At 53.3% G+C, this 26,773-nt stretch overlaps 1 pseudogene; it reads left to right on the top strand.

Moving 5' to 3' along the window:
* The first annotated feature begins 12,040 nt into the window (after window positions 1-12,040).
* LOC149912943 (adenylate cyclase type 10-like) lies at window positions 12,041-24,870 on the top strand (annotated as a pseudogene).
* Window positions 24,871-26,773: the final 1,903 nt, after the last annotated feature.

Consider the following 26,773-nt stretch of genomic DNA (forward strand, 5'->3'; position numbering starts at 1 on the left):
ATAGCATTTGAGCTCACACTACAGAGAAGCAAGAGTGATGAAGAGTAGCCACGCTTATACCTGGGGTCTGTCTTTGATCAGTGGAATTGCCCTCTATGTTAGGAAGTGGATAGATTGTGAAGAGCTGTGTCCGAGTAACAGCCATGACCAGGTTGAGAGCTTATGGGTGAAAATCAGGGATCAATCCAGTAAGGGGCATCTGCATCTAGTGGTTGGGGTCTGCTGCAGGCCACCTGATCAGGGGGAGCCTGTTGACGAGGCCTTCTTGCTTCAGCTGCAGGAGGTGTCATGCTCGTGGGCTCCTGTCCTGATTGGGGATTTCAGCTACCTGGATATCTTCTGGCATAGCGGCATGGAGGGTGGCAGACAATGCAGGAGATTCCTGGAGTCTGTCGAGGATGACTTCCTTGTCCAGGTACTAGACAGACCGAGCCGAGGTGAAGCCTTACTGCACCTGGTGCTCGCCAGAGTAAAGGAGAGCATTAGAGAGGTTAAGACTGCAGGCAGCCTGAACTGTAATGACCATGCCCTGGTGGAGTTTGTGATCTGGAGGAATGCAGGCCTGGCAAAAAGTAGAATCAGGGCCCTGAGCTTCAGGAGGGCAAACTTCTGGCTGATCGAGGAACTGCTGGGCGGGATCTCCTGGGAAAGCATCCTTGAGGGCATGGGCACAGAACAGAGCTGGCCGCTCTGTCAGGACACCTTTCTGAGAGCACAAGAGCTCTCAATCCCCGAACAGAAGAAACGGAGCAGAGGAGGTGGCTGACCGACATGGCTGAGCAAGTACCTGCAGCTTAAGCTGAGGGAAAAGAGGGAAACGTACCGTACAGAAAGTGGAAGCAGGGTTGTGTAGCCTGGAAAGAATATAGGGACATTGTCCGCATGTGTAGAAATGAGATTAAGAAAGCCAAGGCACAGGTAGAGCTGAACTCGGCTCTATGGGATGGGAAAACTAAGAAGAAGGGGTACATAACGCAGGAAGAGACAGGTCAAGGAGAACTGGCTTCCTCAGACATGGAAAAAGCTAAGCTGCTCAAAGAGCTGCTCAAAGTGAAAAAGACAACCTTCATCAGAAAGACCACCAAACAACCCCTAAAATACCACGCATGCATAAAAGAAGTGAGACTCGGGGTGAGGGAGGAATGTCAGTCATCCTTATCATAATAACCCAGCCTTTTCATGGACACGTAATGCATATATAAGCAGCTTGTTCTTGAAGTACCTGCCTTTCCTGACCTCCGGTATGCAGGCCTGAAGGGATTACCCCCCTGTATTCAGCGTGTCAGGAGAAAAGATGATCTACAGAGGGGATCGGGAGAGTACCCTGTTAAGATTTGGGTGAATGTGACAAGGAAAGAAAAACCTCAGACTGTCACATTCGATGCCTGTCATTCGATAGCTTGTGGGAGCCTAAGTACTCAATGATGATTGAGTAATGAAAACAAAAACCTATGTCCTGAACTAGCTATGAATAGGAGATACCCTTGTAACGGGTGGAATAATGTATGGTGGACAACTACCTACCGAGGCTGGACATACACACCTGGGATACTGGATGCCTCGTGTGCGCGTATATTGAAAGACCAGATCAGTATGTTACAGGGGTCGTCCAACCAGCCTGCCAAGCCTTACAATGTAATCCAGTGCCAATAACGATTGACAAGGCTGACAGTCTTGTTAACATCACTGTTGGCCTTGGAATAGACATAGGTGGAAAAGATCCGGTAATCAGATTCAGGAAAGCTGTATGGCATTCACTCCCTGATCCTACACAGAATGTGCAAGTAGGGAAAAGAGAGTGGAAAATCTCCGTCAAAACCCTGTGGTTGTAACAGTTGCAGAAATAAAGGATCTCAGACAAACGTTTGAAATTGAGACAGCGTATGGGGATGTGAATACCTAGGTAGAATGGATTAAGTATACTGTCCAGAGTCTCAACCATAGCAATTGCTATGCTTGTGCATCAGGACGGGAGCCCAGGTGGTACCCCTTCCACTGGGGTGGACCAAGGATCCCCAAGGGATGCGACGCATGGTTTCCCTGTACCAGAGAAAACGCCTGGGGAAACAAAGCCTGTAAATCGCTCTCTTTATTGTTCCCTCCAGTGCCTGAGGTGGATGCCAAAGTCCCTCCTGCATTCCCCACAGCCATAGGTAACCATACAGCTTGCCTCTCAAGGCAGGGTGTAAGGGCTACAGGCTTATAGGAAATTTCTCCCTATGCAGGGAGACTTTGAACGCTACAGAAGATTCAGCAGGGAACTATTCGAGATTGGGAATCTCTAGAGCGGATCCCTGGTGGTATTGTGGTGGGAAGATCTTACGGTCCACTCTCCCATGTAATTGGGGAGGTACCTGTGCGCTTGTTCAACTAGCTTTCAACTAGCTATGAAGGGGGAACGGGACCCGCAAGAGATGAGCCTAAGGGAACGATGAGTAAGCTGGGGGGGAGGCAGACGACTTGACTGAAGGGTATCTATACCAATGCACGCAGCATGAGCAACAAGAAGGATGAGTTGGAAGTGATTGTGAGTCAGGTGAATTATGACCTTGTTGCTATCACTGAAAAATGGTGGGACCACTCCCATGACTGGAGTGCTGTGATAGATGGTTACAAGCTCTTCAGAAGGGATAGATGAGGAAAGAAGGGTGGTGGTGTGGCCCTTTATATCAAAGACTGTTTTGATGTTGAAGAGGCTTCGTAAGGACAGAGTTGAGTGTCTATGGGTAAGGATCAGGGGGAAGGCCTGTAGTGGTGACATCTTGGTGGGGGTCTGCTATAGACCGCCTAACCAGGATGAAGAGTTGGATGAAGCTTTCTATGAGCAGCTCGCGGAAGTCACGCGATCACCTGCACTTGTTCTCACAGGAGACTTCAACTTCCCTGACATATGTTGGAAGTATAATACAGCACAGAGGAAGCAGTCCAGGAGGTTTTTAGAGTGCGTGGAGGATAGCTTCCTTATGCAACTGGTAGGAGAGCCTACCGGGGGTGGGGCCCTGCTAGACCTGATCTTCGCTAACAGAGAAGGACTGGTGGGAGAAGTGAAGGCTGGGGACCGTCTTGGGCAGCGCGACCATAGAACTGTAGAATTCTCTATTCTTGGAGGTGTCAAGAGAGTGACCAGCAAAACTACTTTCTTGAACTTCCAGAGGGCGGACTTTGATCTGTTCAGGGCGCTTGTAGCACGGGTTCCTTGGGAGTCACTTCTTAAGGGCAAAGAGGTCCAGGAAGCCTGGACGCTCCTCAAGACGGAGATCTTAAAGGCGCAAGACCAGGCTGTCCCTGAGTGCCGTAAGGCGAGCCGCAGGGGTAGACGACCGGTGTGGATGAGCCGGGAACTACTGTTGAGACTCAGGGAGAAAAAGAGAGTCTGTGTCCTCTGGAAGAAGGGACAGGCTAGTTGGGAAGATTACAAGGAAGTAGCTAAGGTATGCAGGGAGGAAGTTAGGAAGGCAAAAGCCCAACTTGAACTCAGATTGGCCACTGCAGTAAAAGACAACAAAAAATCCTTTTATATATATATCAATGGCAAAAGAAGAACCAAGGATAATTCTCATCCTTTACGTGATGCAGCAGGGAATGTGGCCACTGAGGACAAGGAGAAGGCTGAGGTCCTCAATGCCTTCTTTACATCTGCCTTTAATAGCCAGACCAGTTATCCTCTGGGCATTTTACGCCCTGATCTGGAAGTCTGGAACGCTACTCAGAAAGCACCCCCAGCGATTCAGGTGGAGACAGTCAGAGACCTCCTCCTCCATCTGGACTGTCACAAGTCCATGGGACCGGATGGCCTACACCCCAGGGTGCTGAGGGAGCTGGCGGGGGTGATTGCTGAGCCGCTCTCGACCATCTGTCAGCGCTCCTGGTTAACTGGAGAGGTCCCAGAGGATTGGAGACTTGCTGATGTGACTCCCATCTTCAAGAAGGGCCGTAAGGAGGATCCGGGGATCTATAGGCCTGTCAGCCTGACCTCGGTACCGGGGAAAGTAATGGAGCAGATCATCTGGGGAGAGATTGCACGGCATGTGCGTGGTGTCCAGGGGATCAGGCCCAGCCAGCACGGGTTCATGAAAGGCAGGTCGTGCTTGACCAACCTCATCTCCTTCTACGACTGGGTGACCAGACTGGTAGATGAGGGAAAGGCTGTTGATGTAGTCTATTTAGACTTCAGCAAAGCCTTTGACACGGTCTCTCACAGGCTTCTTCTGGGGAAACTGGCCTGGACAGGTACACACTCCTTTGGGTAAGAAACTGGCTGGAGGGCCGTGCTCAACGGGTGGTGGTTAATGGAGCGAAATCCTGCTGGCGACCTGTTTCAAGTGGTGTCCCCCAGGGGTCGGTACTGGGGCCTATCTTGTTTAATATCTTTATTGATGACCTAGACGAGGGGATTGAGTGTACCCTCAGTAAGTTTGCAGATGACACCAAGCTGGGAGGTGGTGTGGATCTGCCTGAGGGTAGGGAGGCCCTTCAAAGGGACTTAGATAAGCTGGATCGCTGGGCTGAAGTGAATGGAATGAGGTTCAACAAGGCCAAGTGCCGGGTCCTGCATTTTGGCCGCAACAACCCCATGCAGCGCTATAGGCTTGGGGATGAGTGGCTGGATGATTGGGAAGAGGAAAGGGTCCTGGGGGTGTTGGTTGATGCTCGGCTGAACATGCACCGACAGTGTGCCCAGGTGGCCAAAAGGGCCTGCGCCATCCTGGCCTGCATTAGAAATAGTGTGGCCAGCAGGAGCAGGGAGGTGATCATCTCCCTGTACTCAGCACTGGTGAGGCCGCACCTTGAATATTGTGTTCAGTTTTGGGCCCCTCACTACAGGAAAGACATTGAGGCCCTGGAGCGTGTCCAGAGAAGGGCAACTAAACTGGTGAGGGGTCTGGAGCACAAGTCTTTTGAGGAGTGGCTGAGGGAGCTGGGATTGTTTAGTTTGGAGAAGAGGAGGCTCAGGGGAGACCTCATTGCACTCTACAACTTCCTGAAGGGAGGTTGTGGTGTAGAGGGGTTTGGCATCTTCTCCCAGGCAACGAACAGGACCCGAGGAAATGGCTGCAAGTTGTACCAGAAGAGGTTTAGGTTAGACTTAAGATAGAACTTCTTCTCTCAGAGAGTGGTCAGGCACTGGAATAGCCTGCCAAGGGAGGTGGTGGAGTCGCCATCTCTGGCAGTGTTCAAGAGGCGAGGAGCTGCGAGATATGGTTTAGTAGCTTGTGGTAGCAGTGGCAGTGTGAAGATGGTTGGACTAGATGATCTTATAGGTCGTTTCCAACCTTGTGATTCTACGAAAAAAAAAAAAAAAAAACCCTGACCTGTGTTAAAATTTCGAGCAGACGATGGCTACGAAGGGTGTATAATAAGGATTAATGGCATTAAATCCAGCTGGATCAGCCAATTGGATAAGGAAATATGCAGGTTGGAGGCCAAATTTGCTCCAATCTCTTCCATGCTTTCAACTCCAATGGTGGTACAAGCTGACTTGAAGAGTCTTACTCATAGTAGATATCTCTGAGACATGTCTACAATCTCCTGTAAACACAACATTTGGTGCATTCCAAGACACATGTCAGTGTCAGAGTCACAGAATCACAGAATCAATCACAGAATCACAGAACTGCAGCACTTGGAAAGGACCTCTAGAGATCATTTAGTCCAAGCCTCCTGTAAAACAGGCTCCCTACAGCAGGCTGCACAGGTAGGCAACTGGGTGGGTCTTGAATATATCCAGAGAAGGAGAACCCACAGCCTCCCTGGGCAATCTGTTCCAGTGCTCCATCACCTTCACTATGAAGTATTACAGAATTTAGGGGCTGGAAGGGACATCTGGAGAACATCTAGTCCAAACCTCCTGCCAAAGCAGGCTCCTAGGTGAGGTTGCACAGGTAGGCATCCAGGTGGATCTTGAACATCTCCATAGGAGACTCCACAACCTCTCTGGGCAGCCTGTCCCAGTGCTCTACAACCCTTACTGTGAAGAAGTTTTTACGCATATTTGTGCAGAACTTTCTATACTTCAGTTTGTAAGCATTCCCCCTTGTCCTATCACCACACATCACTGAAAAGAGTCTGGCCTCATTCCTTTGACTCCCACACTTAAGATATTTATAAGTATTAATAAGATCCCCTCTCAGTCTTCTTTTCTCAAGGCTGAACAGACTTCAGTCACTTAGCCTTTCCTCAATAAAGAGGTGCTCCAGACCCTCTATCATCTTTGTGGCCCTCCGCTGGATACTCTCCAGGAGACCCCTGTCCAGGGAGTCCAGAACAGGACACAGAATTCCAGGGAGGCCTGATCGGACCAGAGTAGAGGGGAAGGATCACCTCCTTTGACCTGCTGGCCACACTCATTTTAATGTACCCCAGTATCCCATTGGCCTTCTTGGCCACCACTGCACACTACAGGCTCACTGCCAGCCTGTTGTCCACCAGGACACTCAGATCCCTCTCCACAGAGCTCCTTTCCAGCAAGTCATCCTCCAGTCTGTACTGATACATGTGGTTATTCTTTCCCAGGAGCAAAGCTGGATCTCTCCAGCCTGCCCAGGACCTGCTGAATAGCAGCACAGACTTCAGGTGTGTCAGCGACTCCTCCCAGCTTTGTATCATCAGCATACTTATTGAGGGTGGACACTATCCCCTCATCAAGGTTGTTGATGAAGATACTGAACAAAACCAGACCCAGCATCAATACTTGGGGAACACTCTGGTCACAGGTCTCTAACCAGACTCTGTGCTGCTGATCACCACCCTCTGAGCTCAGCCAGTCAGCCAGCTTTCAATCCACCTCACCATCCACTCATCTATCCCACACTTTCTCAGTTTCATTATCAGGATGTCTCATGGGAGACTGTATTGAAAGCCCTGCTGAAGTCAAGGTAGATGAAATCCACTGCTCTCCTCCCATCTTCCCACCCAGACAGTGATGCCATCATAGAAGGGTACAAGGTTGATCGATCATGGTGATCCGTGCTGACTACACCTGATAATCTTCTTCTTGTCCAGTTGCGTAGAGACAGTATCCAGAAGAAGCTGTTCCATCACCTTTACAGGAAGAGAGGTGAGACTCACTGGCCTGTAGTCTCCCAGATCCTCCTCCTTGCCCATTTTGAAGACTGCAGTGACGTGACTATCCTCCAGTCTTCAGGCACCTCTCCTGTTCTCCAAGAGCTCTCAAAGATGATAGACAGTGGTTCAGCAATAACGTCTGCCAGCTCCCTCAGCACATATGGATGCATCCAATCAGGGCCCGTGGATTTGTGCACTCTGATCCCACCCAGACATTTCTGGACAATCCCCTCCTCACCCAGAGGGAAACTCTCCATTTCCTAAACTCCTGCCAGGAGCACAGGCCCTTTTCCACATTTCATAGACCTTCTTCTTCCCTTAGATCTTATTCATGAGCTCCTTGCTTATCCACACAGATCTCCTACCTCCTTTCCCAGATTTTCTACTGCATTCATCCTGAGGTTGGAAGAAGTGCTGTTTAAATGTTGCCCAGCTCTCACAGGCTCCCTTACCTTCTAGCACTGTAGCCCATGAGATACCTCCAAGTAGATCCCAAAAAAGATCTAAGCTGTCTATCGAAAAGTCCAGGGTAACAATCCTGCTTTTTGCCTTACTTCTTCCACTCAAGATCTTGAACTCAAGCATCACAAGATCACTGCATCCCGAGCTACCCCTAGCCTTCACATCCCTAACAAGTCCATTCCTGTTGTTAAGAACAAGGTCCAGAAGTATCCCCTGCCTTGTTGGCTTCTCTACCACCTGTGTCAGAAAATTATCTTCAACACACTGTAGAAACAACCTAGACTGCATGTACCTGGCCATGTTGCTTCCCCAACAGATGCCTGGATGATTAAAGTTTCCCATGAGAATCAGTGCCCAGGGTTCAGAGGTTACTTCCAGCTGCTCGTAGAGGCCTCATCAACTTCATTTTCCTGATCTGGTGACCTGTAGTACACCCCCCCACAACAGTATCACCCATACCAGCCTGCCACTTAATTCTCACCCACAAGCTCTCCACATGTTCTTCACCCTTCCCCAGGTGGAGCTAGATACACTCTAGTTGCTCTCTCACATAAAGAGCAACTCCTCCACCTTGCTTCCCCAGCCTGTGTCTCCAAACATGGCCTTCCATGACAGCATTCTAGTCATGCAAGCTGTCCCACCATGTCTCCATGACTGCAATGAAATCATGGCCCTGTGACTGTACACAGAACTCCAGCTCTTCCAGTTTATTTCCTATGCTGCACGTATTGGTATACAGGCACTTTAGGGAAGCAGAAGGTGCAAGATGCAAGATTTTGGATGGGATATTGGCAAACCTTCCCTGAGGAGCCCTCCCACGATCCTATGGGAGAACACAGAGATTTTTCCCTGCTATCTCTAACAGTGACAACATCCCCTAGCCCTTCTCTGTCACATCCTACTCCCCTCCGCCCATCAAAACTAGTCTAAAGCCCTGGTAATCAATCCAGACAGCATGCTTGTTCGCATGTGCCCCACTTGCTCAGTCAGAGGGGCAGGACTGCATAAGCCTGCATAATCCTCATAAGCCCACACACCCAGTATCTCAAAGGCCTGCCTAAGATCAAAATTCCCAAAGCCTTGATACAGACATTATCCCTCAGCTGGTCATTTACCTGTCATGTTTTCCTCCTTCTTTCTGGGTCCCAGCTACACGCTGGGAGGACAGAGGAGAATACTGCCTGCATCCCTGATCACTTCAACATCTTTCCAAGGGATGCAAAGTCCCTTTTAGCATTCCTCAATTCCCCCATCACAGCATCCTAGGACCCATCCTGAATGACGACGAAAGGATAGTAGTTTTCCAGTTTAATGAGCTGTGGTCAAGCCTCTCTAATGTCTATAACACAAGCCCCTGGAAGACAACACACCTCTGTGGAGAGGTAATCTGGGTGGCAAATAAGAGCTTATTGTTGAGGTTTTGTGATTTTTTGTTGTCAGTATTCCACATCAGAACATCATGTGGACCAATGGGAGTTAAAGAGTTAATATTCTGGTCCCCTTTACTGCCTTTTATGGGCACTTTGAGTATCCTAATAGGACGGGAGGGGAGGGGAGGGGAGGGGAGGGGGCGGCATCCCCAGAGGACCTGGCAGGAGGAGAAAGTGGGGTGGAGCTCCGGACAGGACTCAGCATCTCCCTCTCCCTCTGCCTCTGGATCGGCCATGTCGGCTCACCGCGGAGAAAAGCACGTGCTTCTCACACTATCGTGGTTTGACTCGTACTTTGGCTACTCTTGTCTCTCCTCTCTCATTTTGTTTGATTTGGTTAATTTAGTAAATTACTTCCTCCTCAGATCGTTGCCATCGTGTTTTCTCTTTGTTAAAACTATCTGCCAGCTCTATGCCCTTCCCCCTCTACCGGAGCGCACATGGCCCGGAGCCGGCCGGGTCCCGTGGCAAACCGTACCTTTTCCTTTTCCTTTTCCTTTTTTTTTTTTTTTCTTTTTTTGCCTTTTTCCCAGGGCCTGTGTCCCTCTGTCACGGACTTGTGTCCAGAGATAACCCTGTGACCTTTATAAAAAAGTGGAGCAGAACTTCGCTTATAAACGTGATACTAGAGGAGGAGAAAACATAAACAAAACAAAACAAATAGGAAGAGAATTGTCATAAGAATCCAAGCTATCAGAAAACTTACCATCATGGCAGAAGGGATAGGAGGGGTTCTTATTTTTTGGAGACTGCCCATATAGGTAGCTGCAGAGCGCAGAGTCATGAGATAAAGTAAAAGTACCCCCTGAGAAGGGCCAAGGAAATGCATCCTTGTTGTCTCCGTGCGTGTGGGGAACAGTAAGTAAGAGGCTAAATTAGACTGCCTAAAACATTTCTGTGAAAAATGGTACAAGAAAGACAAGAAGCAGTGGTACATAGTGCTACACAGGCTGCCCCATTCTGCACACAAGTAGAGTACTGCATGCTGGCAGATCCAAAAAAATAGAAAGCAGTAGACCCTCCCTCCTCTGAGAAATCATAGCAAAGCGCAGCAGCGTTTCAGGACCTGAACCCTCAAGTCTTCCTTTCTTCAGCAGGGCAATTCTTTCACACGAGAGTAATGCCATTCAGCTGACAAAACAAGGACGATACCTGCATGCAAAATGCTCATGCTAACTACTTCTTCAGGTTTTTCTTTGAACATAAAACCTTGCTTTATAGCTGTTTTCACAGTTACTGCTTCAGAAAATGGACCAAATGCTTCAGAAAATGTGAAAAGTGGGAGTTCTACACCTGTTTAGATTTGTTGCTCTCTTCTGCTGATGTTCTCTTGCCTTATAGTCCAAGTGAGATACAAAAGTAGGAGTGCTGAGTGGTACAATGAAGGACAAGTGACCAACAAACCCTACAACTACTTGAACACCTTGTTTTGCAGTGCAAAATGTGATAGCGGCATACAAGCCTGCTTCCTGAACATATTTTCAGAACATCTCTGTGTTCTTTCTGATTCCAACTGTTGATATTTGTGTGCGTGCTTAGACTTAAGAATACAGTGTTAACACTCTGTGTGCCATGAGAAATTTCTTAAGCGTTTTTAAAGACTCTCGTAGCAGACGGAAAGGAAACACAGGAGGGCACTTTTGTACATCTGTTTATTCAAACTGATGTCTAGGAGAATCCTCTCCAGTACTCTGACCGCCCTGAAGAGTTAAGCAGTAAGAAGGGTTTTTTTTTTTAACACCTTTCTTCATGCCCAACAGAATGAAACCACAGGTCCTTTGTGAAGGCACCAGAGGTAGTGAGAAAGCAAGGGAAAAACAGCAGGCAGAACTGAGGAGAAAATGCATACTGCGTCTTGGGAATGGAAGTTACCTCTTAGTGAACAACTAAGGCTGCCTGAGTTGTGGTTGGAAGCACAAACAGGTGTAGGCAACGTCTAAGAAAAGCAAACGTGGAAAATGTTTTAGAAAATGACTTTCTCCCCACTAGGTTAAAATCAACCTGTAAGCAATAGATTTCTGAAAACGCGAGCACATGAAGTATGAAATCAAAACCTTTTTTAAAACCTTTATTCTGGAAGTTTCCTTAGGCACAGGGTTGATGCTGGAGGTCCAGCAGCAGTCATTCTGTAAGGGGAGCTCTCCTTATCTTTCGAGTTGAGCAGCGACTACAAAAATGATGTTGTTCAGCCTCGGATGAGGAGTACAGCTGCAGAATGCCTACTTCATCCGATGCATAAGGTTAAAAGAACTACATAGGAAAGCGTGCAAGGATAATGGCAATCAGCTATCGCCTCGAGCTCCAGAGTTTTCCTTTTCCTGCCTGTAATTGTGCAGTGTCTGCATCACTACACAACCAGAGAAATTCTTGAATCCTCAAGCGAGGCTTACAGTACCCATTGCTCTCCCCGCAACCCTGAAATGGAGCAAGCAATTAAAAACTGCAGAGAGAAACAGTTCTGTCTACAGCTGTGTGTGAACAGCCACGCTTCTGTTTGGGAGCTGGCTTTGCAAAGGACTGCCAAGCACCTGATTCTGTGCAGAATTAAAACAGACCTCAGCGTGGACTCCGACTGCGCGCCTACCGGCTGCACGCACCGGGCACGAGCCCAGCCCCCAGTCGGGATGATGGTTCATCAGAACCGCAAAACGCAGCACCGGAAGAGCCACCGCAAAGAGAAGGAAGTCCACCCAGCCACAACCAGCACAAGCAGCCTGCGTGCGTGCCATGCCTGCCCTTCCATTGCTCAGCCAGCTGCCGTCGGGGGACCGGGGCCCGGCTCCGGGTGCCTGAGGCCTCTCGGAGTCCTGGGAACGGCCCTGGGCCGCTCCCTGCTGGGGGAAGCGGCTGCTCTTTCGGCACCAGGCCCGGCCTGCCTTGGACGCTGTCCTCGAGTAAGGGAGGCCTGGGAGGCCGTGGCTCGGCGTCAAGGGGGAAGCCTGGGTCACGGCGGAGGCTGCTCTGCGGGCTACGGAGCACAGTGCTGGCAGCCCACTGCGCTGCCGGAGGGCAGCTCTTTGTGAGGTTGGCGATGACATCACTGCCCGGTGATTGTGATGTCACCGCAGCAGAGGGCCAGCCGACCGTCAGCGGCCCTGGGCTCACTTTGCCGCCTGAGCGGTGGGCGTCGCGTCCTCCTCCCTTGCAGCGGGACAGGGTCGTCTTGTTCTGAGGTACCCCGGGTACCACAGGGCGCTGACAATGGCTTCTGCTTGGGAGAGGAAGTGCTACTACTCAGATCTGGGGAAGAAGGCGGTGTTCCTTCCCAATCTCCTTCTCCGTAAGGAGTTCATGGAGGACATTGGTTACCCCAAGATGCTTGAGGGAGTGCTGCTCCTGGCGGATGTCTCAGGTGGGCTGGGCACGGCGGAGCCCCCGCAGACACGAGCCCTTGGGACGCTCCAGGCCCTCGGGAGCCCTGCCCCAAGACAGGCTGGCCATCTTGTCGTCACTGCGCAGGCCTCCTGCCGTGCTGCCCAAAGAGCGGGCGGCTTCTCCCGGGCCGTCAGCCATGGCTGTGACGAGCGCTGAGCCGGGGCTGGGGAAGGGGGGAGCTGCAGGTGCATGCAGACGCGTCCTGATCTGTGGGTGTCCTTCCGGCAGGTTTCACTGCCTTGGCAGAGAAGTGTATCCAGCAGAGTGGACCAGAGAGAGGAGCTGAGGAGCTGGCGCATGTCCTCAACGCCTACATGGGTGACATTCTGGAGGGTAAGAGCCGTGCTGCTGGCTGTCGGGCATCCCCAAGGCTCCTGGAAGAAGGCGTCCCATTAACTCTGCTTTTCCCTCTATCTGTCTGCAGAGGTGCTGGCTTTTGGAGGAGACATCCTGAAGTTTGCAGGTGTGTCCTTAGGAGGAGGCAGAGTCAGCGTCCTGCTGATGCGCAGCGTCTCCCGTGGGAGCCTCCTGGATTCCACCCTGCTATTTGTGGAGAGCAAAGGGGAACTGCTTTGTCTCCAGCTTTGAGCAGGGCTTCTACAGGAGCGCTGAGACATGGGAGAAGCGGTGGGGGGGAGGGAGCCCTGTCTTTGAGTGCTGAGGGGCACTGGCGGGGCGGTGGGGGGTGGCGGCCTCACTGCTGCCCCCCACCACCCACCCTCTTGCTCTGCTGCCCTGGAGGTCGCTGTAGCTGGCCCGGCAGATGGGAGGGGTCCCTGAGGCCAGGCTGCCCCGGAGGTCCTTCAGGATGATGCCCTCCCACGGTCCCATCTTCCTCGGCACACTGGCCAGCTGTTTGCTGCTGTCCCTGCGGCTGGGCGCAACTCGGGGAGAGTCAGCCCTCGGGAGAGCCTTCACCTTCCCTTGCCTTTCCCCAGGGGATGCTGTGCTGGTGCTGTGGAGAGCAGCACAGCCTCACCTGCCTACGGCCATCAACCTGGCACTGCAGTGCTCCAGGAAAATCCAGGAGAAGTACGGCACTCATGACACACACATGGGTCTCAAGCTCCACCTGAAGATAGGTACGGGCACAGATGGGTCAGCCCCGGTACTCTCCAGAGCCGAGGGATAGCCTCCCCTGCCAGCATTTGCAGGGCAAGCAGGAGGTAGCGAGGGCAGGGGATGTCAGGGCTCCTTCCCTGCCTGCCTCGCGTCAGCTGTAGCACAGGCCCGTCGCTCCCAGTGAGGGTCCCAGAGCACAGCCCGCTCCGTCTGTGGGGGCCCCAGCGTCTGACCCCACTGGGAGGTAGATCCCACACCCGGTCCCTAGACGTGCCCCTGTCTCGCCTGCCCCTTGGATAAGGCAACCTGCCTTCACGTAAACAGAGCAGACGCTGCTCAAAGCTGCTGCTCTGCTGGGCTAGCCTGTAGGCTGCTGGCTCAGACGCCCGGCAGTGCCAACGCACTGTCAGTGTTGACTTTGTTTGCCCCTCTTTAGACGCCCGTTTCTGGGACCTGTGTCGGTATGGCCCTGAGAAGGATGCACGAGGCCCTTCCCCTCCCTGGTGCCTGTCTCCAGGCTGGGCGTCCGCTGAGCTTCTGTGCAGCTGGAGGCCACCGAGTTCCAAAGGTTCCCTGTGTTAACGCTGCTGGTCTCTCTCTCCCCCCAGGGATCTCCGCCGGGATTCTCTCCTTCATATCCGTCAGAGGCGGGGATCGTCACTACTTCTTCATCTGCAGCCAGGCCCTGGATGAAGTTATCGAGGCCCAAAACCTTTCGGCTGCCTATGAAATTGTGCTGTCACAGACCTGCTGGGAGCTGTGTGAGCAGCAAAGAATCAGGGTCAAGTCTATTGCTGGCAGTCGGGCCATGAAGGTGGGTGAATGGTGTGGCCTCGAGCCCTTTGGAAGACCCGCACCTGGGTGGGGAGGCGGCTGAGAGGCTGAACGTGACTACTGCCCTAACCATAAGCGTAGGCAGAGAGCTGAAGCTGTTGGCCTTGCACCTCAGCTGAAAGTCCAGGGAGGTGGGCTTGCCCTTCTCTGGGAAGAGAGAGTGGAGGGGCAGGCCGAGTGCCCTGGGGCTTCCAGGGAGGCCAGTGGCATTCCTTTCCTCCTGTGTGTCTTCAGGTTGTGGGAATGAGTCACTTAGCTCACGAAGACTACCAATATGCTGTAGACCAGCTGAACTTATACAGAGGGGACTGGCATTTGGAAGGGATGGGTGAGTTGCTTGTCCTGTGACTGGCTGGAAAGGTGGCTCCTGCCTGCTTCAGACAGGAGCGGGAGCAAGTGCAGGAGAACCTTTCCTTTGCTGTGTGCAGCTTCCCAAGCCCCTGCATCCTACCGTGCCAGTGACGGCCTGCGTTTCCTTTCCCTAGGCCTCCGAAGACCGGTTCTTATGAGCTCTGGTAATCCTGAAGTGGAAGCGAGGCTGGAGAAGCACATATCAACAGCTGTTCTCCAGAAGGTACGGCCACTACTGCTGGCGGCTGCGTGTAGGGAGGGCAGGAGATGGTGTGGAGCTCTCGGGAGAACAGGCAGCCAAAAGAAAGTGCAGTCTGAGGCGGGAGCCTGAGGAAAAGAGATGCCAGGGCTGCTGGGGCCAGACGTGCCCGGAAGCTGTCCGTTTGTGCTGCTCCTCTGAGAGACAGGGGTGGTGGGAGGCGGCCTTGCCTGTCTTCTGCATGGCTGTTGTTTTGGAGGTTGCACAGGCATGGGGGAGGGAGCAAGGGGGACAAGATCCCGCTCAGGTGCCTAAGGATGGCAAAGAGCCTCCCCTTGTGCCCGCACGTGTCACAGGACAGAGTGTTGCCAGAGTAGCTTTGTGCCAGGACTCGGTACCTGGGAGGACTTTGCCATCCTCCAGTAGTACCTGGCGTTGCCAGCACGCCTGCTGTCCCTTGGTGTCTGTTGTGGGCCCAGAGAAGCCCCGGGAGAGCAGGCTGGCAAAGCTGTTGTGCTCTTCTCTTGCAGCTTTATCAGGACGTGCCACTGGAGCTGTGCTCTGAGCTACGGCCGGTCACCAGCCTTTTTGTCCAGCTGCAGTTTGCTGACAAGATCAGCACAGTGGAGCTCAGCAGCAGCCTCAGTGATAGCAGCAGTATGATTTCAGAAATCATCAACCCTCACAAGGGTGAAATCAACAAAACTCTTCTGTTTGACAAAGTGAGTGCATGATAGCCATCCTATCCCCGGGATGCTCTGTCTGTTTGGCAGCAGGGGAATGAGAAGCAGCTCTGCCTGCTGCTGGGATCTGTGGTTGTGGGCTGACCTGAAGTTCCACTGGTCTCCCTGGTGCCTGTGGCAGAATGCATCAGCTGCTGGCCACCAGTATTGTAAAGCACGGCGTACTGCACCTCTTCTTTGCAGGGCTGCACCTTCCTCTGCGTGTTTGGATTTCCTGGAGAAAAGTTGGCCTGTGAGAGCACCCACGCCTTGGAATGTGCTATGCAGATCCTCCACAAGGCCTCCATGGAGCTGAGAAAACTCCAGTGAGTGCATGTGATGGGGTGTGTGTGCTGCCTGGGATGGCACGAGGGGACTGATGAGCAAGAGACATGCCCCCTGGCTTGTCCTGCTTTGCCCCTGGCTGGAAGGAGGCAGCATCTCAGAGGTGGCAGGTTAGCCCACGGCAGCCAGGCACAGCCCCCAAGTGCTGCCTGCCAGTCACTGTGCTGGAGCGAGCCCTCACCAGGGCACAGAGCTCCTCAGTGCCAGAGGCAGGCTCTTCTGGGCAATGGGGCCAGGAACAAGGCCTGAGCCCAGTCCCTCCAGTGACCTCCAGTCACTGCCACTGTGGGTGGTGTGCAGGCAGCACTTGCTTGCCTCCTTGCTAAGGAGAAGAGTCTGTGACCTGACGCAGGTTGCAGCCATCAGGCCTCGGGGGAAGGGTCCAAATGGTTTTGCATGTGCCCTACCTACATCCCTTGCCACCGGGGCGTTTTGCACCCCAAGCTCTCTAAGTCCTCACGACCCGTGCTGGATTGTGTGATCCCGGTGCCGAGGAGGGGAGAGGTGGGAAGGGATGGAACAGGGCGAGTGGGACTGCAGCAGGGCTGCTGCTGAATGCACATCACTCTTTCTGTGTGCCAGGCGAGCTTCTGTCGGGGTCAGCAGCGGGATGACGTTCTGCGGCCTCACTGGCCATCCCGAGAGGTTTGAACACACAGGTAAGGCTCCTTTGTCTTAGGAATGTGAGGCTGGCATGGGTCTGCTTCAGCACGTTGGTCTGGACAAGGCGGATGGGCTGAGGCAAGGACACACTGCAGCCCGTTGGGGCCTTGAGGCAGGAGGATGGGCTCAGAGACGTGCGGTTCCCTTTGGGTTCGCTTACCCGGCAGTTGGGTTGGCTTGTGCCTGGGAGGGGAGGTTGCCCTTGGCCTTGAAGGTTTCCCAACTGCGCTGACGTATGCTTTCTCTGTGGCAGTCCTTGGCTTTAAGGTGAATTTAGCCGCCCGCATGATGATGGCCTACCCAGGGATGGTGTCCTGTGACGCAGAGACGTATGCAGCCTCTCGCCTGCCCAGCTACTGCTTCAAAGAGTTGCCAAAGAGAGACATGAAAGGTGTTACCGATCCCGTCACCATCTATCAATACCTGGGGATCACTGAGCAGTAAGTGTTCTCTGAGCTGTGCAAGCGAGGGGAGAGGGGCCTCAAGGGTGCAACCTTGGCCAACAGAGAGGAGTTCTGCAGCGAGACCAGGCTGGTCTCCCACAGACCTCCCTTGCCTGTGGCTGAGAAGATCGGAGGCCCTAGTGTGGGTCTGCTTTCTGCTTCTCTGCCCTTGTGTTTCTTGCTGCTAAGAGAGTGGAAGTGATGGCACTGGGATGGGGAAGGCTAGCCTGTCTTTGGAGGCACAGGCTAGCCTTGTGGGCTTTGTCCGAGCAGCTTTCCTCTGAGCTTGCACTGTTGTACTTTGTTCCACCACGTGTAAGACTAAGCCAGCGGTCATTCTGCTGCATGGGGTGGGGTTTTTTCCCCATCTGCTTCCCAGCAGGAAGCTTTGGGTCAGTCGTGTTCCACTGGGGAAAGGTGGGCTGCTGGCATGCTCTGCCTCCTCCTGCCTTCCTGCTCAGTCCTCTGCTGTTCCTCTGGGCCCAGCTTTGACCTCCTCATTGGAGGGCCTTTTGAACATGAATGCTACTGTCTCTTGGAAACCACTACAAGACTTGAGCCAAAGGTGCCAGCAGCTTGGGCATCCCAAGCCACTAAGAGACACAGGTCCTCCTTTCCAAGAGGCTTGTTTTGCTTGTCCAGGCTAGCAAAGCAGTCAGCCAGCCAGCCAGCATCGTAGCCTGGCTTCTTTCCTTATCTTGGATTTCTTTGGTTGTTGCCTCCGGCAAGGGACTTTTGTTAGCTTCGGCTGTCCTGCCGTGGCTGCTGGATTTCTTTATGCTTGAGACTTGTCCTAGTGTGTCACCTGGAGCGTTGGCCAGGGGAACATGCTCTGGGTAACATGCTGCTCGAGAGGGGGGTCTCCACCCTTCCACAGCAGGCTCTGCATGCAGCGGTTTCTGACTAAGTAAGTGACTTTTGTTTTCTCCCCCTTCTAGCCAATATGACATGGGCCTTGCCAAGGAGAGGTCACGCTATGGTCCCCTGCTGGGTAGGTGAAGAACTCATGTGAAGCCCAGTTGCTTCCCTTTGCCCAGTGCCAGGGGCTGTGCTGTGTGCTGCCCTGACACGCAGCTGAGCCCCACGCAGCCGCTTCCTCGCTCCCTCCCTGTCTGCTGCGGGGTAGGGGAGAGAACTGGAGGGGCTCCCCGCTTTTCAGCACGCTGCAGCAGCTGATTCTCTTGTGGGTCTGCACAGGTCGGGAGGCGGAGATCGAAATCTTTGACTGCTGCTTGGAGGCCTATGATGTTTTGGAAGAACCACACACCGTGGCATTCGTGGGCATTCCAGGCTCTGGAAAGAGCCACTTACTTGCCAAGCTGGCTGTTTTAGACCGGGCTGCTAAGCACAGGTAAGCACTTTGGAGCTGTCGCTTTGGCACCCCTCCCCTGCCCATCCCCTGGTGTTTGTGGAACACTGCAGTTCGGGTGCCAGCCCTTGCGCTGCAGCCTCCCAAAAAAGCCTACTGCAAACCTTCCCAAGCAGCACCCGCTTTCTCGGAGAGTCCAAGCTGGCTTTGTGAGCCACTGCTTTTCTCCTTTGTCCCTGGGCCAAGCACAAAGAGGCGGAAAGAGCTTCAGCTGTGGAGCTGAGAGGAAGCAAGGTGGCCCGTCTCAGAAGCACTGCTTGCCCTCTGTTTTCCAGAAGGAGCACTGGGGCAGAAGAGCCCTGCTGCAGGCCGGACGGCAGACGTAGACCTGCTGCCTGCTGAGGCCTTCCTTCTTTACCCAATGAGGGCCTCTGCATGGCATGCAGTGTGTGACCTGGGCTGGGGCTGTGGAGGTGCAGGGGCCGCGGTCAGCCCCCCCAGTGATTGGCCTGCAGCCGCCCCTCGGGACTCTTTCTTGTACGATGAGGGGAAAGCTTGGTCCTCTCCAGGAAGCACTTGGAGATGTGTGGCTGAAGAGTCCCACTTTCCTCTGCAGAAAGAACAAGGCGGCTCAACCACTGAGCACTGCTGTCTGGGCAAGCTTGCGCTACCAGGAGGCAATTCTGGATCTCAGTGTCTTCTGCTTTTGCACCGCAGGGTCATCACTGTGGAACTGACAGAGGACAATGTGAAGCAGCCCTTCTCTGGCATCTGTCTGCTCGTGGCCAGGGCGCTGGGTCTCCAGGACGCTAAAACTTCCAGTGAGAGGCAGCGCGCTCTGCAGACCATATTCCAAGACACAATAGAAGAGAGCAGCTATTGCCTGCTAAACAGTGTTTTCTCAGTTAAGGTGAGAGTGAGAGGCCGTCTTGCTTGGATGCTCTGCTGGGAGTGGCTCAGCTCAGTGCTGTCTGATTCCTGTGCCCCTGTGCATGGGGTGCTCCTGTGCCATGCACGTGCCTCCCCCTCTCCCCCCCCCCCGTGTTTTGTTCAGCACCCTGGAAATGCCATTGAAGGGGGGCTGGTGCTGGCCACATGCAAAAGCAGAGGCATTTTGCTCTGCAGTCTTGCTCTGGGAGATAGGTGTGCCCAGACCTGCAGCAATGTTCCTCTCTGTCTTTCCTGGACAGTTTCCCATCACGGACAAAGTTTCCAAGATGTGTTCCACTGAACGGGCCAGTGCGTTCCACCTGACTTGTACGCAAATGCTACAGAAGGTGAGCAGGTCTCCTTCCCCCGGCCTCACAGGAGGCAAACAATCGTGCCGGGTGCAGGCTCCACGCTGGAGCTGCCTGAGGGGACGATTTGCCTGGGTCACAGCCCTCCAGAAACTCTGCCCGGCAAAGTTCTCTCCTTCTGCCGTGAAACTGATGTTAGAGGAGACTTTACAGTCTCGCACAACAAAGTTGGTAAACTCCTGGAGAGGGAGGTGGCTGAGGAGAGGCTTCTGAATATCCCCTTGTCGTGAGAGCGAGAAAGGCTATGTGTCCTCCCTGGAAGACGCTCAAGAATCCACTGGATTCCACTCAGAACCACCTGTTTTTTAGGTGCTTGGAGGGAAATTTGGCATATTTTTCATCGACAACGCCCACTTCCTCGACCCTGTGTCCTGGTCTATCATGTGGCCAATGCTCCAAAGTGTCATGGTCTTCATGGTCATGAGCTTAGCTCCAGTCAAGGACAGAACAGAGAGCATTTTCAAAGCTGCCGCTGACAGAACAACATCCGAGAGAACCACTTGCGTTCGTCTGGAAGGGCTGAAAGCTTCAGCTGTGGTGCAGAAAGCCTGCCAGGACCTTGGAGTGAGCAGCATCCCCAGGGAGCTAGCAAGGTAAGCCCAAGTCTGGGGAGCTCTTCCGTAGGGGTTGCACTTACGCTGACCACAGCTGGGAATCACCCTGTTAAAAAGGAGTTGATGGGTCTTTCCTTAAGCCTGGCCATAGCAGGTGTGAGCTAAGAATGGGCAACTGCCACGAGCAGCAGAGTCTGGATGGTGTCAGCCCTTCGCTGTTGCCGTGGTTTGCTGTTCTGTGCTTTGGGCATTGTCCATCAGCCTTTCCTGATGGATTCCCAGGAACGCTGTACATCTGGGAGGGGCCAGACACACAAGCCCCTTCCAGAAGCCAGGTTTCTCCATGTTGAAGAGGCTGGTCAGCCTGCGAGGTCTGAGTGACTCACCACCCATCCAAACTGTGCTGCACCTTACTTCCTTGGTGTTGCTTGTGCTCCTGCCCAGGTTCCTGATCCAGAGAAGCTCTGGCATCCCATCTTACTGTGAGGAACTGCTGCGCTACCTGCAATGCAACAACATGCTCTTGTTGCACACCAGGAGGCCAGATGAAGGGCAGGACAACTGGCAGAACTTGATTGGTAAGCACCCTTTGTTGCCAATCCGCTGTTCGCTGTGGCGCATCCTCTCCTGCACAGCCGTGCCCTGTGTCTCCCCAGTAACTCTGGGCAGAGGCTGACCCTGCAGCAGGGCAGAACTTGCCATGGCAGAGGTGTGGGCTGCTGCACACCTTGCTGCTCCCGTGACAACCATCAGCTCAGCTCCTGTGAGAGCAAAGCCCATCTGGGGGAGTGGGAAACTGCTTCAAAACCTCAAGTCCTCACAAGGGCCTTGGGAACTGAAGAGCACGGTGGGAATGCCACTGCAAGAGCAATGCCAAGCAGAGCACCATTGCTTAGGGGCAGCCTGCACGGGCTTTGCCTTCTGGAGCATCAGTGGCAACTTCCCTGACTCTGGAGGTAGTGCTGTTGAAGGCAGCATCACCACCGCATTCTGTTGCGCAACATTCATTCTCCATCTGAGAAGCCCAGAAGTTTTGACTGAAGGGCATTTGGTCTGAAGCTGGTGTGAAGACAGAAGAGAGCTGGGGGGGCAGTGCAAATGAAAGCTTGCAGTGGGAATCAACTGGCATGCCCTGCTTGCTGGCCCTGTTCTGTGTAGGCCAGGCAATGCGCCTGACCATGACAGGTACGACTTGTAGCACCTTATTCATGTTTCCCCTGCTCTTCCCATCTTCTGCAGCCAAGGCATCACCCGCTGTCACAGCTGCCTCGAGCTCGGGTACCGGGAATGACAGCGAAAGGATCTGTACCCTCAGACCAGATGTGAGCCTGGAGAACCCCATGCTGCCAGTGGCCTTGAAAGGTGAGGAGCGGAGCGGCTCCTGTCCGGTTTGTGGCTGTGCCCCAGCTTCCTTTCCTGGGGTGCAGGTAAGGGAGAGGCTGGGCACCTGCGTGCTGCAGGGCTGCCCTCTCAGCCTCGGGGCTCTGCCAGGAAGGTGACTGCAGCCCAAGCAGGAAGAGTCCTGCGCTCTTACGGGCTGTGGTTTTCCCCTGTGGGCAATAGACCAGCTTTGAGCCGAACAGTGAGCTGCACATCATGGGTGGGGGAACTCCGAGTCCAGCTCTGGGCTGGCGAGAATGTTCTGTGCTCCTGTGTGCACTGCTGGGCATGAACCCAGAGCAGATCAAGTAGGTCGCACGGTGGGACACACATACCTGCTGGGTCGTGCCCTCTGCATCATTGTCTGAGTGTCTCTGCTTCCCCTGACTCCCGTGGCCTGTGACTGTGAGAGGAGCAGAGCCATCTTGACGATACTGACCCTGGGCTCTGGTTGCCCAGCAGGTTCCATCCTGCAGAAAGGAGGCCAAAGTCTTTCCCATTTCCTCTGGAGAAACTGTCCGGCTTCTCCAACCTCAGCTCAGGGACAGGCAAGACAGAGACGTGTTGCTTCTTCTTGACAGAGATTATGCTGGCTGAGCTGGATCGGATCAGTCTGAAGAAGCAGATGATTCTGAAGTTTGCAGCCATCATAGGGCCGGTGTTTACCACCCAGCAGCTGGCTCACATTGTTCCCAGTAGCAAAATGCATGAGATTAATTCACTGCTGGACATGCTGGTGGAGGACAACATCCTGAAGCGACTGGAGAACATCGAGAAGCCAGAAGACAAGCGAGGTGCTACAAAGAGGCTGCCCACCTCTGGGCAGTCAGGAAGCGGTAAGTGATGGCTGCAGCATGGGCCCAGGAGCACTGTGACTCCACAGGGCCTTGCTCACCTAGCTTCATGCAGAGGGAAGTTCTCACTGGCTGTTGCAAGAGCCTCTGCCACTGTGCTTGTGGGCAGAGCACAGGCCGGGCTCAGGCAGCAGCAGCACACGCCAAAGTGTTGCCTTTGTCCCAGCTGGGGCAGCCTTGAGGTCTGGCCCCAGCTTTGTCTGAGGCCAGCACTCCTTGCCTTGCAGGGGTGGAGAGGTCCTCTGTGAGCAGGGAGACCATGCAGCGGCAGTCTGAAATCCTGGCCTTCTGCAACCCACTGCTGTGGGAGGCAACGTATGAGCTGTGGCCCACAAGGCAGAAGATAAACATTCACCGTGAGTGTGCCGCCTTCCTGGAGAGGCACGCACACAAATGCCAGAGGTGCCATGGAGGGGACTTTGTGGCCTTCCACCGCTTTGGCATCTCCAGCCCCCAGGAGCAGAGGAGCTGCCAGGGCTCTGCTGAGAAGGACAACTGGAGCAGCTGGGAGGCCTTGGTAGTTGCTGGAGAACACCTGCGGAGGGCTAGGACCCTCCCTGCAGAGGGGATTCTGGCAGAGGGCAAGCAGACAACACTGCAGGCCAAGGACAGTGGCCAGTGGTCCTGCCAGTGTGAAGCCATCGCCGAAGCGGTGCTTGTGCCCCTGGCTCGCCACTACGCGGCAGTGAGCAGTGATTCCCAAGCCTTCTACTACCTGCTGGAATCTGCAGCTGCCTACCTGCACGTCTCCAACAGCTCCATGGTGAGTTACCCTGCTTGCCAGCACGAGCTGCATTAGCATGGAGGAGGGCTGAGGGCTTCCTCTCCCTTGCTCTGAGCCCACAGGATTGTGTTAGGGCAGGCATGACCGAGAGGAACACGGGCCCTGCTACAGCAGATGCTGCAGGAGGCAACAGGGAAGGATGGGGCTGGCCAGGGGCTCTGCACCAATGCTCACCTGCTGTTTGTGTTGCTTGTTTGAAGGCCATCATGAAGCTGAACGAAGCAGAGGTCCTGAGGAGCTCCCTAGAGAAAAAAGGGTATGCCATCGACCGCTTTGAGGAGGCCACCTTCTTCAGCCTCAAAGGAGAGGTAAAGAAGCAGGAAAAAGCGGAAGGGTGTCCGGAGGCATGCAGCCAGATGCTTTCCCTGCTGGAAGGGAATATTCCTGCCACAGCCTGTCCCCTGTCCATTTCTGCAGAGTCTGCAGGACTTGGGCAAGTCCTCTACATCTGCATGCCTCCCTCTTCCTGTGCAGGTCTGCAGCAACATGGGATGTGTGAAGCTGGCCAGGAAAATGAGCAGGCAGGCGCTAAGCCTGCTGGAAAAGCAGTTCCCACAGACCCGTGCCGGGGCCTTTGTCAAGTCTCTGTGGGAAAGGTTGCAGCGGGCTCCTCAGGCCACAGGCAGAGCGTCCTCCCTTCCACAGGAGGCTCGGTAAGCAGCAGAAGGGACAACACGGGAGAGGAAGAGCCATTTTGTACCTGATCCCACGCATCCAGGCCCAGGCCTGCCCAGGTTTCAGCCCATTGCCAAGCCTTAACAGGACTGAGGCGTTCAGGTGTGATGTGTGGGTAGAGCCACGGATGGTGCAGCCTCACGCTGTCTCCTGTGCGCAGCATGGGAGAAGAATGCACACCTTTGGGTAAAAAGCAGCTTGTGCTGAGGGATGCACCTCTGGAGCCACAGTGCCAGCAGCACTTCTTCCTTTGCCCCCTTCATCCCGGCTGCCCTCCTGGCATCAGCTCCCTTCCTCCAGCAGTGTAGCCGTCCAGCCCTGCCACCCCGCTTTCCCTTGCCCTGTCTGACTCAGTGCTCCACAGCCATGCCTCTGGGCCCAACGGTTTCTCTTGTGTGGCAGGAGGAAGAAGCAAGCCAGGCTGCTTCAGCAGAGCAGGTGCCTCTCCTTGCTCGAGGACCTCTACAGCCAGGAGAGCACATCTGCTGGACGGAGGTTCTCCCGCCTGGCAGCACTCATGAAGGCTAACACGAACAGGAAGATGCACTCCTACCAGGCAGCAGACTGGACAACATTGGACAACTCTTGAATTAAGGAAAACAAGTGAAGTTAAAAGCTGTGTGCCTTCATGGGGTGCTGGATCGGCAGCTACAGATCTGACCTTGCCAATCCAGCTTTTGGCTGCCGATAACAGATGCTTTACTACAGACTTGGACAGTTAGTGCACACAGCGGGCCTCCTGTTTCTCCAAGTAACATCTACCAAGTAACAACTACCCAATGTCTGCAATGGAGTGCAAGACAGCTGGCTAGGGCAGAAGAACACACATTAACAAGGAAGCAACAGATTGGAGGAAGAAGTCGTAGCCAGTAAGACAACCAGCCAAAGCCAGCCAAGTGTCCTCCAACCGGACCCACGTCAAAGAGCACACAGTGAGGAAGACATCAGCCTCCATCAAAAAGACCACCAAACAACCACTGAGAGCTACGACGCGTCTGCAAACTCTCACACTGGACAACAGCTCTCCTTTACCTACTCTATCTTAATAAAATGTTTGCTTCCTTATGTTCGTTATGTCCATTCTTGAGATCTGGAAAATGTAAAAACATCTAATTTTCATGTGCTTTCTAGAAAAAATATGTCTTTCTAAACACAGGTTTTGTCACTCAGGAAAAGCCAAGCTATGAGTGGGTTTGCCTTTCAGAATAGAAAAGCATCCTCTGAAATTCATTTAAATACATCTCTGGGATTTTGCCAGTGAGATAGCATTTGAGCTCACACTACAGAGAAGCAAGAGTGATGAAGAGTAGCCACGCTTATACCTGGGGTCTGTCTTTGATCAGTGGAATTGCCCTCTATGTTAGGAAGTGGATAGATTGTGAAGAGCTGTGTCCGAGTAACAGCCATGACCAGGTTGAGAGCTTATGGGTGAAAATCAGGGATCAATCCAGTAAGGGGCATCTGCATCTAGTGGTTGGGGTCTGCTGCAGGCCACCTGATCAGGGGGAGCCTGTTGACGAGGCCTTCTTGCTTCAGCTGCAGGAGGTGTCATGCTCGTGGGCTCCTGTCCTGATTGGGGATTTCAGCTACCTGGATATCTTCTGGCATAGCGGCATGGAGGGTGGCAGACAATGCAGGAGATTCCTGGAGTCTGTCGAGGATGACTTCCTTGTCCAGGTACTAGACAGACCGAGCCGAGGTGAAGCCTTACTGCACCTGGTGCTCGCCAGAGTAAAGGAGAGCATTAGAGAGGTTAAGACTGCAGGCAGCCTGAACTGTAATGACCATGCCCTGGTGGAGTTTGTGATCTGGAGGAATGCAGGCCTGGCAAAAAGTAGAATCAGGGCCCTGAGCTTCAGGAGGGCAAACTTCTGGCTGATCGAGGAACTGCTGGGCGGGATCTCCTGGGAAAGCATCCTTGAGGGCATGGGCACAGAACAGAGCTGGCCGCTCTGTCAGGACACCTTTCTGAGAGCACAAGAGCTCTCAATCCCCGAACAGAAGAAACGGAGCAGAGGAGGTGGCTGACCGACATGGCTGAGCAAGTACCTGCAGCTTAAGCTGAGGGAAAAGAGGGAAACGTACCGTACAGAAAGTGGAAGCAGGGTTGTGTAGCCTGGAAAGAATATAGGGACATTGTCCGCATGTGTAGAAATGAGATTAAGAAAGCCAAGGCACAGGTAGAGCTGAACTCGGCTCTATGGGATGGGAAAACTAAGAAGAAGGGGTACATAACGCAGGAAGAGACAGGTCAAGGAGAACTGGCTTCCTCAGACATGGAAAAAGCTAAGCTGCTCAAAGAGCTGCTCAAAGTGAAAAAGACAACCTTCATCAGAAAGACCACCAAACAACCCCTAAAATACCACGCATGCATAAAAGAAGTGAGACTCGGGGTGAGGGAGGAATGTCAGTCATCCTTATCATAATAACCCAGCCTTTTCATGGACACGTAATGCATATATAAGCAGCTTGTTCTTGAAGTACCTGCCTTTCCTGACCTCCGGTATGCAGGCCTGAAGGGATTACCCCCCTGTATTCAGCGTGTCAGGAGAAAAGATGATCTACAGAGGGGATCGGGAGAGTACCCTGTTAAGATTTGGGTGAATGTGACAAGGAAAGAAAAACCTCAGACTGTCACATTCGATGCCTGTCATTCGATAGCTTGTGGGAGCCTAAGTACTCAATGATGATTGAGTAATGAAAACAAAAACCTATGTCCTGAACTAGCTATGAATAGGAGATACCCTTGTAACGGGTGGAATAATGTATGGTGGACAACTACCTACCGAGGCTGGACATACACACCTGGGATACTGGATGCCTCGTGTGCGCGTATATTGAAAGACCAGATCAGTATGTTACAGGGGTCGTCCAACCAGCCTGCCAAGCCTTACAATGTAATCCAGTGCCAATAACGATTGACAAGGCTGACAGTCTTGTTAACATCACTGTTGGCCTTGGAATAGAC

This window comes from Phasianus colchicus, chromosome Z, assembly GCF_987193195.1.
Source record: "Phasianus colchicus chromosome Z, bPhaCol1.hap1.1, whole genome shotgun sequence".
In the NCBI taxonomy this organism is placed as follows: Eukaryota; Metazoa; Chordata; class Aves; order Galliformes; family Phasianidae; genus Phasianus; species Phasianus colchicus.